General features: G+C 51.1%; 1 pseudogene; it reads left to right on the top strand.

The window, feature by feature from the left end:
• Positions 1-402: 402 nt before the first annotated feature.
• Positions 403-11,203, top strand: LOC136511174 (uncharacterized; annotated as a pseudogene).
• The last annotated feature ends 1,639 nt before the right edge of the window (positions 11,204-12,842 follow it).

Here is a 12,842-nt window from a genome sequence, read left to right on the forward strand (position 1 = left end):
AGTCCGTGCACCAACCACGCCTACCCCGTCAAACATCTCTACAAGGACTACGAGCTCCTCAAATGTTTCCTCCGACAGGCTGGTGGGCCAAAGGAGGGAGACGGCAAAGAGGCGGCGGCCAAGAAAGGAGGCACGGCAGGCAAGGACGGGGACGGTTTCCCCGATGCTGATGAATGCATCATGATCTTTGGTGGATCCGACACCATCTGGTCCAAGTGACAGCACAAGGTTCGCTATAGAGAGGCATGCACCGCTGAGACGGCCATCCCCTCCTTTCTCAGCTGGTTGGAATCTCTGATCACCTTTGATCAGAGGGACTATCCCTCCCACGTCGTGAGACCAGGACGCTACCCGCTCATCGTTGACCCCATCGTCCGCAAGAAGCGCCTTACCAAGGTGCTGATGGATAGAGGCAGCGGCCTCGACATCCTATACATCAACACCCTCGATGCCATGCGCATCCCCCAATCGAAGCTTTGCCTGGTGGGCTCCCCCTTCCACGGGGTAATCCTAGGAGTGCAGGCATACCCGCTCGGACAGATCGATCTGCCCGTCATGTTCGGCAACCGGGCCAACTTCCACTCAGAGGTCCTCACATTCGAGGTGGTGGACTTTCTAGGGTCCTACCATGCCATCTTGGGGCGGCCATGCTACGCAAGATTCATGGCAATCTCCAACTACACCTACCTCAAGCTAAAGATGCCTGGACCAAACGGCGTCATCACTGTGAGTAGCGCCTTTTCGCATGCCTTTGCGTGCGACCACGAGCACTATGAGCTCACTACTACGGTCGTCAACTCGTCCGAGCTCCCACGGCTCGGGGAATCGTCGGCCCCGGCAGTCCCAGACTGCAACAAACCAACTTCCTCGATGGCCTTCTGTCCGCTCAAAGAAACCAAGGCGGTGGGAATCGACCCCACCAACCCAACCAAGATGGTTTGGATTAGGACCCAGCTCCCAACCAAATAGGAATGCGAGCTCATCGACTTTCTACGTGACAATCGTGATGTGTTCGCATAGCAGCCTTCTGACATGCTAGGGATACCGCGGGAGGTCACCGAGCACACATTGTGCCTTATCCCGAGCTCAAAGCCCACCAAGCAGTGCCTGCGTCGCTTCGATGATGAGAGGTGCAGGGCCATAGGAGAAGAGATCGCGAAACTCCCGGCAATCGGATTCATCAGAGAGGTATTCCACTCTGACTGGCTTACCAATCCTATTCTTGTCAAAAAGAAGACTGGGAAGTAGAGAATGTGCATTGATTATATTGGACTCAACAAAGTGTGTCCAAAGGATCACTTTCCTTTGCCGCGCATAGACTAGATAGTCGACTCCACCTCGGGTTGCAAGATCCTCTCCTTTATGGATGCCTACTCAGGCTATCACCAGATCACAATGAAAGAATCCGATCAGCTCGCAACCTCATTCATCACCCCATATGGTTAGTACTGCTACGTGACCATGCCTTTCGGCCTAAAGAATGCTGGCACCACCTACCAAAGGTGCATGCAGTAATGCTTCGCCGACCAAATCAACCCGCTCGATCAGCCTGATCAAGCCGAGCTGCCGAAACCAACAATTGCTGTCTATGTTGATGACATAGTGGTCAAAATAGCTCAAGCTTGCGACCTAATTGCAAACTTGGCCGCGACATTCGCGAACCTCCGAAGGTTCAACATCAAGCTGAACCCCGAAAAATGTGTTTTCAGGGTTCTAAAGGGGAAGCTGCTTGGATACATCATGTCCGAGCGTGGCATCGAGGCCAACCCCAAAAAGATCAAAGCCATCTCCAACATGGGCCCCATACGCAACATCAAGGGCATACAAAGGCTCACCGGCTGTCTGGCTGCCCTGAGCCACTTCATCTCCTGGCTCGGCGAACGGGGGATGCCACTCTACAAGCTCCTCAAAAGGACGGACGCCTTCGTCTGGACTGAGGAAGCCCAGCAGGCTCTCAAGAGCCTCAAAACATCCCTAACGTCAGCCTCAATCCTCGTTGCTCCTAAACAGGGAGAACCCCTCCTCCTTTATGTCGCGGCAAGCAACCATGTGGTGAGTGCCACCCTGGTCATCGAAAGGGAGGAGCCGAGACACCAGCTCAAGGTACATCGACCCATATACTTTATCGGAGAGGTACTTACCGACCCCAAGGTCCGGTACCCCTAGGTGTAGAAACTCATATACACCGTGCTAATGGCGACCAGGAAGCTCCTAAACTACTTCACCGAGCATGAAGTTGCGGTCGTCACTTCATACCCACTCGGAGACATCATCCGCAACCACGACGTCACGGGATGAATCTCCAAGTGGACACTCAAACTCATGGGCCATGACATCAGATATACCCCTTGCACCGCTATTAAGTCTCAGGCTCTCGTGGATTTTGTCGCCGAATGGACGGAGGTCCAGCTACTGACCCCGGACGTCACCCACGAGTACTGGACAATGTAATTCGATGGGTCCATAATGGCGCCCGGCTCGGGGGCTGGAGTGGTTTTGATCTCCCCAGATGGGAGTAGGCTTCGCTACGCAATCCGCGTCCACTTTTCAGCTTCAAACAACGCCGCGGAATATGAGGCCCTTATCAACGGACTACGCATCGCCATTGAGCTCGGTGCTATGTGACTCTACATTTGCGGTGACTCGGAACTAGTCGTTGATCAGGTCATGAAGGAGTCCTCCTGCAAAAGCCCCACATGATAGCATACTGCCAAGAGGTGCACAAGCTCGAGGCCAAATTTCAGGGGATCGAACTGCATCACGTCCCTCGAAGGGACAACGATGCCGCTGATTTTCTTACAAAATTGGTCGCCATGCGGGATCCACCCCCGAGCGGGGTCTTCATCAACGACGTCCATGAGCCGTCCGCCCGCATCTAGGAAAGTTTGATCTAGACACACCCCGATGCCCAGCCGCCGCTCGAGGGCTCCGACCCCAACGCCAAGCCAACGCTCGGGGGCTTCGATCCTAGTACCTCTATGACATCATCACCCACGAACGTCGCCGTATTGGCACTCGGTCAAACCGACTGGCGAGTACCGCTACTCGCCTACCTCCTCGAGGAGGTTCTCCCGCCCGAAAGGACTAAAGCCCAATGGATCGCTCAACACGCCAAGACCTTCGTCATGCTCAGTGACAAGCTCTACAAACGAAGTCCATCAGGGGTACTCATGAAGTGTATCCCCACCAACCAAGGGAGGCAGCTCCTCCTCGAGGTCCATGCTAGGATTTGTGGGCATCATGCGGCCCCAAGGTCGCTGGTCGGAAAAGCCTTCCACCAAGGTTTTTACTGGCCCACCGCGCTATGAGATGCAGAGGAGGTCGTCCACAGGTGTGAAGGATGCCAGTTCTACGTTCGGCAAACCCATTTGCCAGCACAAGAGCTCCAAACTATCCCCATCACCTAGCCATTAGCGGTATAGGGCCTCGACATGGTGGGACCCCTCAAAAAGGGCCCAGGCGGTTTCACTCACCTACTCGTAGCAGTCGACAAATTCACCAAGTGGATAGAGGCAAAGCCCATCACCAACATCCACTCGGAGGAGGCAGTCAAATTCTTCCTCGACATCATCTACTGGCTCGGCATGCCTAACTGTATCATCACTGACCATGTGACTAACTTCAACGGAAAAAAGTTCCTAGACTTCAACGATGGATATGACATTAGGATCGACTGGGCTTCGGTCGAACACCCACAAACTAACAGTCAGGTCGAACATGCCAATGGCATGGTCCTCTAAGGACTTAAGTCATGCATCTTCAACTGACTCAACAAGTATGCCGGACGATGGGTTGCAGAGGTCCCAACGATCCTCGAAAGCCAAAGAATGACCCCAAACCGATCCATAGGGTCCACACCCTTCTTCCTGGCCTACAGAGCTGAGGCAGTATTGCCCACCGACCTCGACCATGGCACCCCAAGAGTGAAGGCTTTCGACCATGACCGAACCACGAAGGCTCAACAAGATGCAGTCGACTTGCTCGAAGAGGCCCGCGAGACGACCGTCATCCGCTCCGCTCGCTACCAACAAACCCTCCGTAGGTACCACAAAAGGAAGATCAGAGGGAGGATACTCGAAGTCAGCGATCTCGTACTCCGAAGGACCCAATCGACAAAGGAAAAACACAAGCTCTCTCCACCATGGGAAGGGCCCTATACGGTGACTGAAGTAATCCGACCAGGCGCCTACCGACTGGAGGACAACAACGGTAATGTTCTCACCAACACTTGGAACACTGAACAGCTATGTTGTTTTTTCCCCTAAATTTGGTCTAACCACTTTTTAGTTAACACATGCTCCTGTAAGAGCGCCCCAGCTTGAACACTTTCAGCCCGGGTCGCTCGGGGGCTCCATAAGGGTACAATATTGAATATTACCCCTCTTTCTTTTTACTATCACATAATAAACAACTTTGTCCTTGAACAGAAGCACATTCCATTCCTTTGATTGTCCTACGTAACTCTATTCTTACTCCCAACTGAACGCACCCCGCCACGACCTATGGTTACAAGCGGTCGAGCCCCGCGGGCCATGCCCAGGCTCTTAACAGCTGTAGCCTATGGAACTAATGGGCAGGTGAGAGAGAGAAAAGGATAAAAACAAAAGTTATGTTAGGATAAAAACAAGGAACATATATCATGGTTCTGTCACAAAGCAGTACTGATGTATTCATTGATACAAAAAACTGTTCACATGGGGACTCACCCACAAACTCAAACTATTACATTTTCTACTACTACAAAATACTACTACGGCCGCTCGACGACATCGCCTGAAGCGCCAAAGGAGAAACCACGGCACACGATGTCGGACATAACCACAACTGCTGGTGCCCCGCCTGGTTCCGCTCCCTCGACTTCGGCGAGCGCAACGGGTACCTCAAGGGACCCGCTTGGTTTCGCTCCCTCGACTTCGGCAAGCGCAATGGGTACCTCAAGGGCGTCACACCCATAGATGCTCTGCAAAAGAGCATGGAGCTCCTAACCTTCTCATGCAGTCGAGGCAGCTCCTGGGTAGGGGCACTGCTACCGAGGTATGACCGTCATGGCTGGAAGAGATCTCATCAAACTTTATGAACTGGCCAACCTGAGCAGCTGTAGGCACGGGACCCTGCACCGACACGATCCTGAGCGACTTCCCCTTTGACAAAACTCGCCCGGTGAAGATCCACAGGAGAAAATCCACACATGGCTCCACCCCGAAGAAGGCCTCACAGGTTAATCCAGCACCACCCGTGGTAGTCTCTAGTTCGACATCACGCTACGGATTCATGAAAGGATATGTAAGTCCTCCCCCTCGCTCACCCCCTCTCTCACTTAGGAATCGCCGCAGCATACAGGCACTCTCAGTGAGAAAGGAGGAGAGACAATAGTTGGAGAATAGGCAAAGGACTGCGACAGAGAGCCCTCTCCCTCCCCCTATTTAAGGAAGAAACGCGGCGGCCAAAGAAGGGCAAAAGATTAGAGCGCAAAACTCTCCCCCTTCCCCATTCAATACGGATGGGAAACGATGGGACACGCCCTGACCAAAGGGACATGCACTGACCAACGGAATGACGCCGGGTCAGATGGAACGTCGCCTGATGAGACAAAACGTGGCATGGGTATGGCCCACCACTATCACACAACCGAGCGCAAAAACCAAAGTGTCACCACATGCAGGCAGCTCTCTGCATCCCCAGGCGGGACTTGGAAAAACCCAAAATGGGATCTCCATCGGGAGAGACCATCGGGCTTCCCAAAGTCGATCGAACGGCTCAGAAAGACACACCAAGACACAGGTAGGAAGTGAAGGGATGCCCCATGTAGGCCATGCAAACTCCATCACGAACGACGAGCATGGGTCCCGGTCGGACATTTCTGACTGAAGCTCTCCGAACCCCGTCACTCAAGTCATCAAGGTGAACACTACCAACCCCCTCTATTTTCTTATAATCATTTCATACATCCATACACGCATTCATTCCATACGCCCGTGCCTCCCAGATGATTTAGGCCCTGAACCGCTCGGAGGCTCGGGAACTAAGCATCGCACGTGCAGTGAAATGCATCACAACGCTCCATGTTGCGTCACTAAGCGATGGTTGCCTCATTCGACATGAGCAACCAATAGAGCAAGGGGAGAAAAACGTAGATGAGCCCCATGCGGGCCTCGCCCAGTCTGGCAGACCGGGTCATCTCAACCTTCTCGTTCGATCCTGAACCTCTTGCCAAGCCCATAGAATCTCCATCGAGGGGAGGCCGTTAGGCCACCCGGGTTGGTCTCTGGAATGACCCAGGCATCTATCAGGTTGCAGGTAAAGGAGCAGTGGAATGTCACAAGAGGGCTATGCCGACCCCGTCACGAACGACGGACCCGGATTCCGCTCGATCATACCCGTTAGCGAACTCATCGAGTGCGTCACTCGAGCCCGAGCGATCGGGACAAGCGACAAAACTCAGCCCCTCCGGTTGTGAGGAACTGAGGATGGGGTAACCCACACAACTCACATCGACCCCTACTAAGGTCCAACGAGGCTCGGGGGCTCAAATACACAAAAAGCCTAGGTCTGCGACCCCAAACTCGCCCCTTCCGACTACGCTCCAAAAACACCTGGGTCTGCGACCCCCATCTCACCCCATCTGGCTATGATTCGACTGTGCTCCAAAAAGCCTGGGTCTATGACCCCGAACTTGCCCCTTCCGACTACGCTCCAAAAAACACCTGGGTCTACGACCTCGATCTCGCCCCATCTGGCTATGCTCCTACTGTGCTCCAAAACACCTAGGTCTACGACCCCAATCTCACCCCATCCGGCTACGCTCCGACTGCGCTCCAAAAACTACCTGGGTCTGTGACCCCGATCTCACCCCATTAGGATCTGCGAGCACCGCCTTGTCGCCTCGCCTGATCCCAAACTAACTATACAAACTGCCTCACTCGATCCCACAGCACGCATCAACGCTAGGATTCACAAGCTCCATCTCACCCAATCTCTCAAGCGACTAAACGCCACTGCTGTTCAATGATGCCTTGGTTGACAAAACTCCATCCCAACTAAAAACGCACACACACGCCTGCAACCAAACACCCCCCAGATGGTTCTGCCCGAACCGCCCGAGGGCTCGGGGGCTACACCCACGGGTGCGCTCGTGTGCACTCGCCGACAAAACAAAAACCTCCCCCACTAACAACACAGAAAAACCCCCCAGATGGTTCTGCCCAAACCACCCGGGGGCTCAGGGGCTACACCCACGAGTGTGCTCGCGCGCACTCACCGGCAAGACAAAAATCCCTTGGACGATTCTGCCCGAATCGCCCAGGGGCTCGGGGGCTCCTATCGGGTTCATATACTCGGGGTCCCTCGGGAACCGGCTTCCACGCTAAGGCTCGGCCCAAGCAGACAACACGTAACTCATGGGCTGGCCCAAGAGTCTAAAAACAACAGGCCGGAAGGGCGGTCCAGTCATCGACCGGAAGGTCTGGCCTAAGAGGAACAACGCCCGCTCGTCGACTACTTTGGCCCACCTCTCCGACCGGAGCACTCGCTTTGGACTCCAGCCGCCTCTAGACAGCCTCTCCGATCAGAAGGCCTAGCCCAAGCACTACTGCTGACTCCGACCCTGCATCTTCGATCGGGGTTTGCAGAAACCCTGCTCACCGCTCTTCTCCGACCGGTGCGACCAGAGCCGACTAGGGCCATCCGACTGGGGACGCCCGCTCGGAAAGGACCAGGGGACAAACGGAGAAAGCAAGCCAGGGCACACAAGTCAAACCACGATACCAGGGACCATACCCTATACGCCTATAGAAATAGTACTCTGCAACCGCCCTGACACAAATAGTATTGTAGGCACCGACATTTCCCTCTACAGTATTGTGGGCGCCATTAACTCCCATACGGTAAGTCCCCCCACATGCCTCTGGGCATCAATAGTGTTGTGGGCGCCGGGATTTACTGTACCAGGTGAACGTGGTGAAACTCCTGACATGCCTCTAGGCATCAAACAGTATTTGTAGGTATCGACATCTACCATTCCTGAAGAAGGCAACACAACCTCCCATAGGCATCTGACATTCTACAGTGACATCAATAGTATTGTGGGCATCTACCATTATCTTGTACCCGCCGACATGGGCAACAAAGCTCAAGTAGCATATGTACCCTCACCCTCTCACTTGTGAAGCCATCCCCTTTATCTATAAAAGGGGATGCGCTCCCTCCAACGAAGGAGAGTCTTTTTAGTTAGTCAACATCGATCAAGTTCACTAGCTCATAACCACAGAACTGCCGGGTTCGAACCTCAGGCACATGCTTGAACACTTAGCTCATAGTGTAGCTCCTGTCGCTCTCAGCCCTTCTAACCAGAGCCGACCGGACCTCTTGTACACCCCATCTTTCTCCTTCTCGTTTGTAACCCCACTGCAAACTTCGAGCACCTGGGCTCAGGAATAAAGTCACCGACCGACCCAAACTGGACATAGGGCATGTTGCCTGAACCAGTATAAACCCTGTGTCATTGAGTGCTAGGCCACCTCTGATCACAACGTATGGTAAAACTACAAATATTTACTAGTTGGTCACTTTCTGCACCAACACTTTGGCTCTCCTTATTCTTTGTTCATTCCATTCCTTTGTCTCAGTGGTATCCATATTTGTGCTTTAAATGTAGGAGACAATCCTGATAATGATGGTTGTGCCCCTATTCCTCCATCAACCAACGTGGACCCAGGGTTTATGGCCTCTAACTGTGTAGATGTTGATATTGCGGATGATGAGGAGCCTTATGGCACAGCAAGGGCCATTGATTCTGACGATGACCGCCCAGTTGCAGCTTTGAGCAAACAAGAAATGGAGCTCATCAGATGCTTGTGTCCTGATCGTGATCCACTGGATCATGAATTCAATGACCTTAGTCATTTTCAACATGCTTATGGAGAAGAAAGAGATGGTGAGCTGCTAGAGGCTCTTGAGGCCGATGGCAGCGTGGAAATTTAGTTGGGCATGGTCTTCAAGGACTTGCCCACCTTAAGAAGGTGGCTACAGGAATATTCTGTGAGATGTAAGAGACCATTCAAGGTGAGGCACTCCCATGTGGAGCGCCTTTACATAGTGGTGTGCGAGATGGCAGATTGCAATTGGAGGGTCTGTGCTCGCAAACAGAAGGCCATAGGAAAATTCAAGATCACCAAAATTGTAGGTCCACACACTTGTGCCTAGACAGATCTAAAATAGAAGCATAGACAGTTGACCTCTACCCTCATTGCCAGAAAGTTATACACAACTTTGAAGGGTCAGCCCAACTTGAAGGCCAGGACAATTATGGAGATGAGTAAGGAGATATTTAAGTATGACATAAAGTATGGGAAAGCATGGAGGGCAAAGCAACGGGCCTTGAAGATGATATATGGGGACTGGGAGGGGGGTACGAGTAGTTGCCTACAATGTTCAATGCAATGAAAGCAGCAAATCCAGGCATGCATTACGAGTATATCCCGAAGCCGAATGAATGGAAGGATGGGAGGCAGATATTCTTTCGTGCATTCTGGTGCTTTCCCTAGTGTGTCAAGGCCTTCAGGCATTGTCGTCTAGTGTTATCCATTGATGGTACTTTTCTGCTTGGCAAGTACATGGGCACACTTTTGGTAGCCATTTCCTATGATGCAGACAACGCATTGGTTCCTTTGGCTTTCGCTTTGGTGGAGAGGGAGAACAAAGATAGCTAGGGATGGTTCTTGCGGCTTGTTAGGATCCATGTTGTTGGCCCTCATAGGGAGGTAGGTGTCATATTTGATAGACACCAAGGCATACTTGGTGCCGTACAGGAGCAGATTTCGGGGTATGCACCTTTGCACCACCGTTGGTGCACTCGACACCTTGCCGAGAATTTACTTTAGAAGGATGGTACGAAGGACAACTTTCCTCTATTTGAGGAGGTTGCTCGCATGCTTGAGGTGCTGTTCTTCGAGGAGAAGTTGGAGCAGCTAAAAACAACAACAAATGCAGAAGGTAGGCAGTGGCTGAGAGGATTGATGAGAGAACCTGAGAAATGGACAAGAGCCTACGATGATGGTGGATGGAAGTATGAGTTTCAGACTAGCAACATGGCGGAGTCATTTAATAGTGTACTCAAGGGTATACGTGCCAAGCCCATCAATGCCATTGTATCATTCACCTTTTATAGGCTAGTTACATGGTTTAACGATAGACACGCTCAAGCAATGGCACTACAGAGTAATAATCAGAAATGGGCACCTAAACCTAATAAGCAACTCGACAAGGCAAAGGAAAGGGCTATCACACATGACGTCGATTGCTTTGACCACAGCACCGGCAAGTACCAAGTCACAGAAAGGGGTGGTACAATGTCCGATGGTGAGGTCCGGCCATCAAGGAGTTATATTGTGGTACTTAGTAATTTATCATGCCGATGTGGGAAAACCAGGCAGTACCACTTCCCTTGTTCTCATTATGTTGCAGCATCTCAGCATCGCAACTTTGCCTACGAGACCCAGATACCATCGGAGTTCAGTGTTGACAGCCTTGTATAGACTTGGTCTCCCCATTTCGAGCCTTTCCTGGATGAGGGTCAGTGGCCACCTTACACTAGGCCAAAATACATTGCGGATCCAGATACCCGTTGGGACAAACGTGGAACCCGGAAGAGGACGAGGCACAAGATGGTCATGGACCAGGTTTCTGGTAGAACAAGGTGAGGGAGAGCAACCCCCTTTCTTACTGACCCCGAGCAGAACCAATGTGGCAAATGTGGTAGACTTGGGCATAATTCACATACATGCCATTGGCCGCTTAGTCAGGTGTAAATAACTAATGTTTCACATGCACGTTTACTAGTACCAAAAAGTTATTTATTTGTTCATATAAAACTTATCTGTACTTTGTCATTATATTTTGTAGGATGGAGCCGTTCCACCTGCTAGAGCCGTACTACGAGGAGAACCACCGAGGACGACTCACCGCGGAGGGGGAGGTAACAACTTTACTTCTACATGTTATTTTTCCTCTACACATGTACTTGTGTTCATGAATTAATATAATAATTTCTATTCTTTGCAAGAACTAAACCCTCTTTGTCCTCGTTCCCACGATAAGTTCGAGGACATGCGGTATGACAACAGGTACACTCCTCTCCTTGAGAGGGCTGGACTTGATGTTGTATTGTTCCAGGTTCGCCGTGGGGTGCCTGCCTTCAACCCCGTAGTGATCTCAGCTCTAGTCGACAGGTACCAAAATTATGAACAGATTCACTTCCATTTATATTTTTGGTTCTCGATGTGCATATAACCTTAGTACTTCTTTCTTGTTTTGTAGCTAGAGGTCGGAGATGCACAGCTTCCACCTACCTTGTGGAGAGATGATCGTTACTCTTCAGGACACGCAGAAGTTCCTGGGTGTCTGTATAAGTGGCCGCCCAGTTATTGGCCCCTACACTGCTGCTGGTTGGAGAGGTAGAGTTGAGGCCTTCCTTGGAAGAGAGCTTCCTCCAGAGACACCGGGTGCCCCCTCCTCTGGAGTACTCATTAGTTGGCTGAGGCAGAACTTTGGTCAGTGTCCTGATCATGCGGACGAGCAGACCGTTACCTACTACTGCAGGGCATGGATCATGCATCTTTTTGGTTGTGTTATGTTCCCCAATGCGACGGGAGACACCACGTCATGGATTTACCTGCCCTATCTTACTAACTCGGACACGGTGGGGGGGGCTACAGCTGGGGCAAAGAGGCACACGGATCGTTCACATGGCACATTGAGAGGCCTCCATTCCTCGTCTCAACCTATAAATAACCCCTCACTCCCTCTCATTCAAACACACAACAAGGAGGAAGAGCACTCCTCAGCATTATCTTTCATTGTAGTACCAATGTCTAGAGGGTCGTCTAGAGGGAGAGGAAAGGGGAAGGGAACTACCATTAGGTGGGAGGGTCCTCTTGGTCCCGATTTCTTTGAGGAAGCTCTTTATGAGAGGTTCCCAGTCGAGAGCAAAAGTGATTTCACCAAAGAGGCACCACTGAGAGGATACAATGAACGAAAAGAAGAGTGGCCAAAATGCATGCATGGTGAGGGAATAGATGGAGGCCGACATTTCTTCAAATGCCCGCGAGCATGGGTAATTGCTATTACTATTTGTTTCTTCAATATGTTCATCTTCTATACAACTTACATGACATACTTATTATAGACTTTCTTGTCCGAAGAAAACTATGGGTTCACTAGGTGGGTCGATCCTCGACCTATTTATCCACATGCGGAGTACATCTACTACCTGCAGGACCGTATCTTTGATCTAGAAAGGGAAGTTAGCAGTGGTTATAAGGACGACGAACAGGAAGACGACAACAATGGTGCCAGTTCATAAGAGGCACTCTGCAATGATCCATATTGTACCTGCCCTAATCACAGGAACAAGGGTCCTCCACCGCCACCCCTGCCGCCACCACCACCAACAATAGGAGGATACTTTGGAGAAGGTGCAACACAATTTGCTATGTGGCCACACTACTAGGACAAACCAATCTTTTTAACAGACGACATCCATGTGTTTGTCTTTTTGCTTTAATCATCTAAGGCATGTTAGGGTTAGTCGAAGGAAATATGTACCCTTATTTGGCACATGTTCTCACATGCCATTTTATGTGCTTGTTGTTTGTTTCAATTACCTAAGGCATGTTAGGTTTAGTCCAGGACCTCTATACCCTAGTTTGGTACATGTTATCACATGCCATTTCATGTGTTGTGTGTGTTGAATTAGGTAATCCACTACTTCGTTACATTTTATTTGCACTACGTGACCTCGTTTTACTACCTATGCAATATTAAAATCAATATTATGACAACAAATA

This window comes from Miscanthus floridulus, chromosome 16 (genome assembly GCF_019320115.1).
Source record: "Miscanthus floridulus cultivar M001 chromosome 16, ASM1932011v1, whole genome shotgun sequence".
Taxonomy (NCBI): domain Eukaryota; kingdom Viridiplantae; phylum Streptophyta; class Magnoliopsida; order Poales; family Poaceae; genus Miscanthus; species Miscanthus floridulus.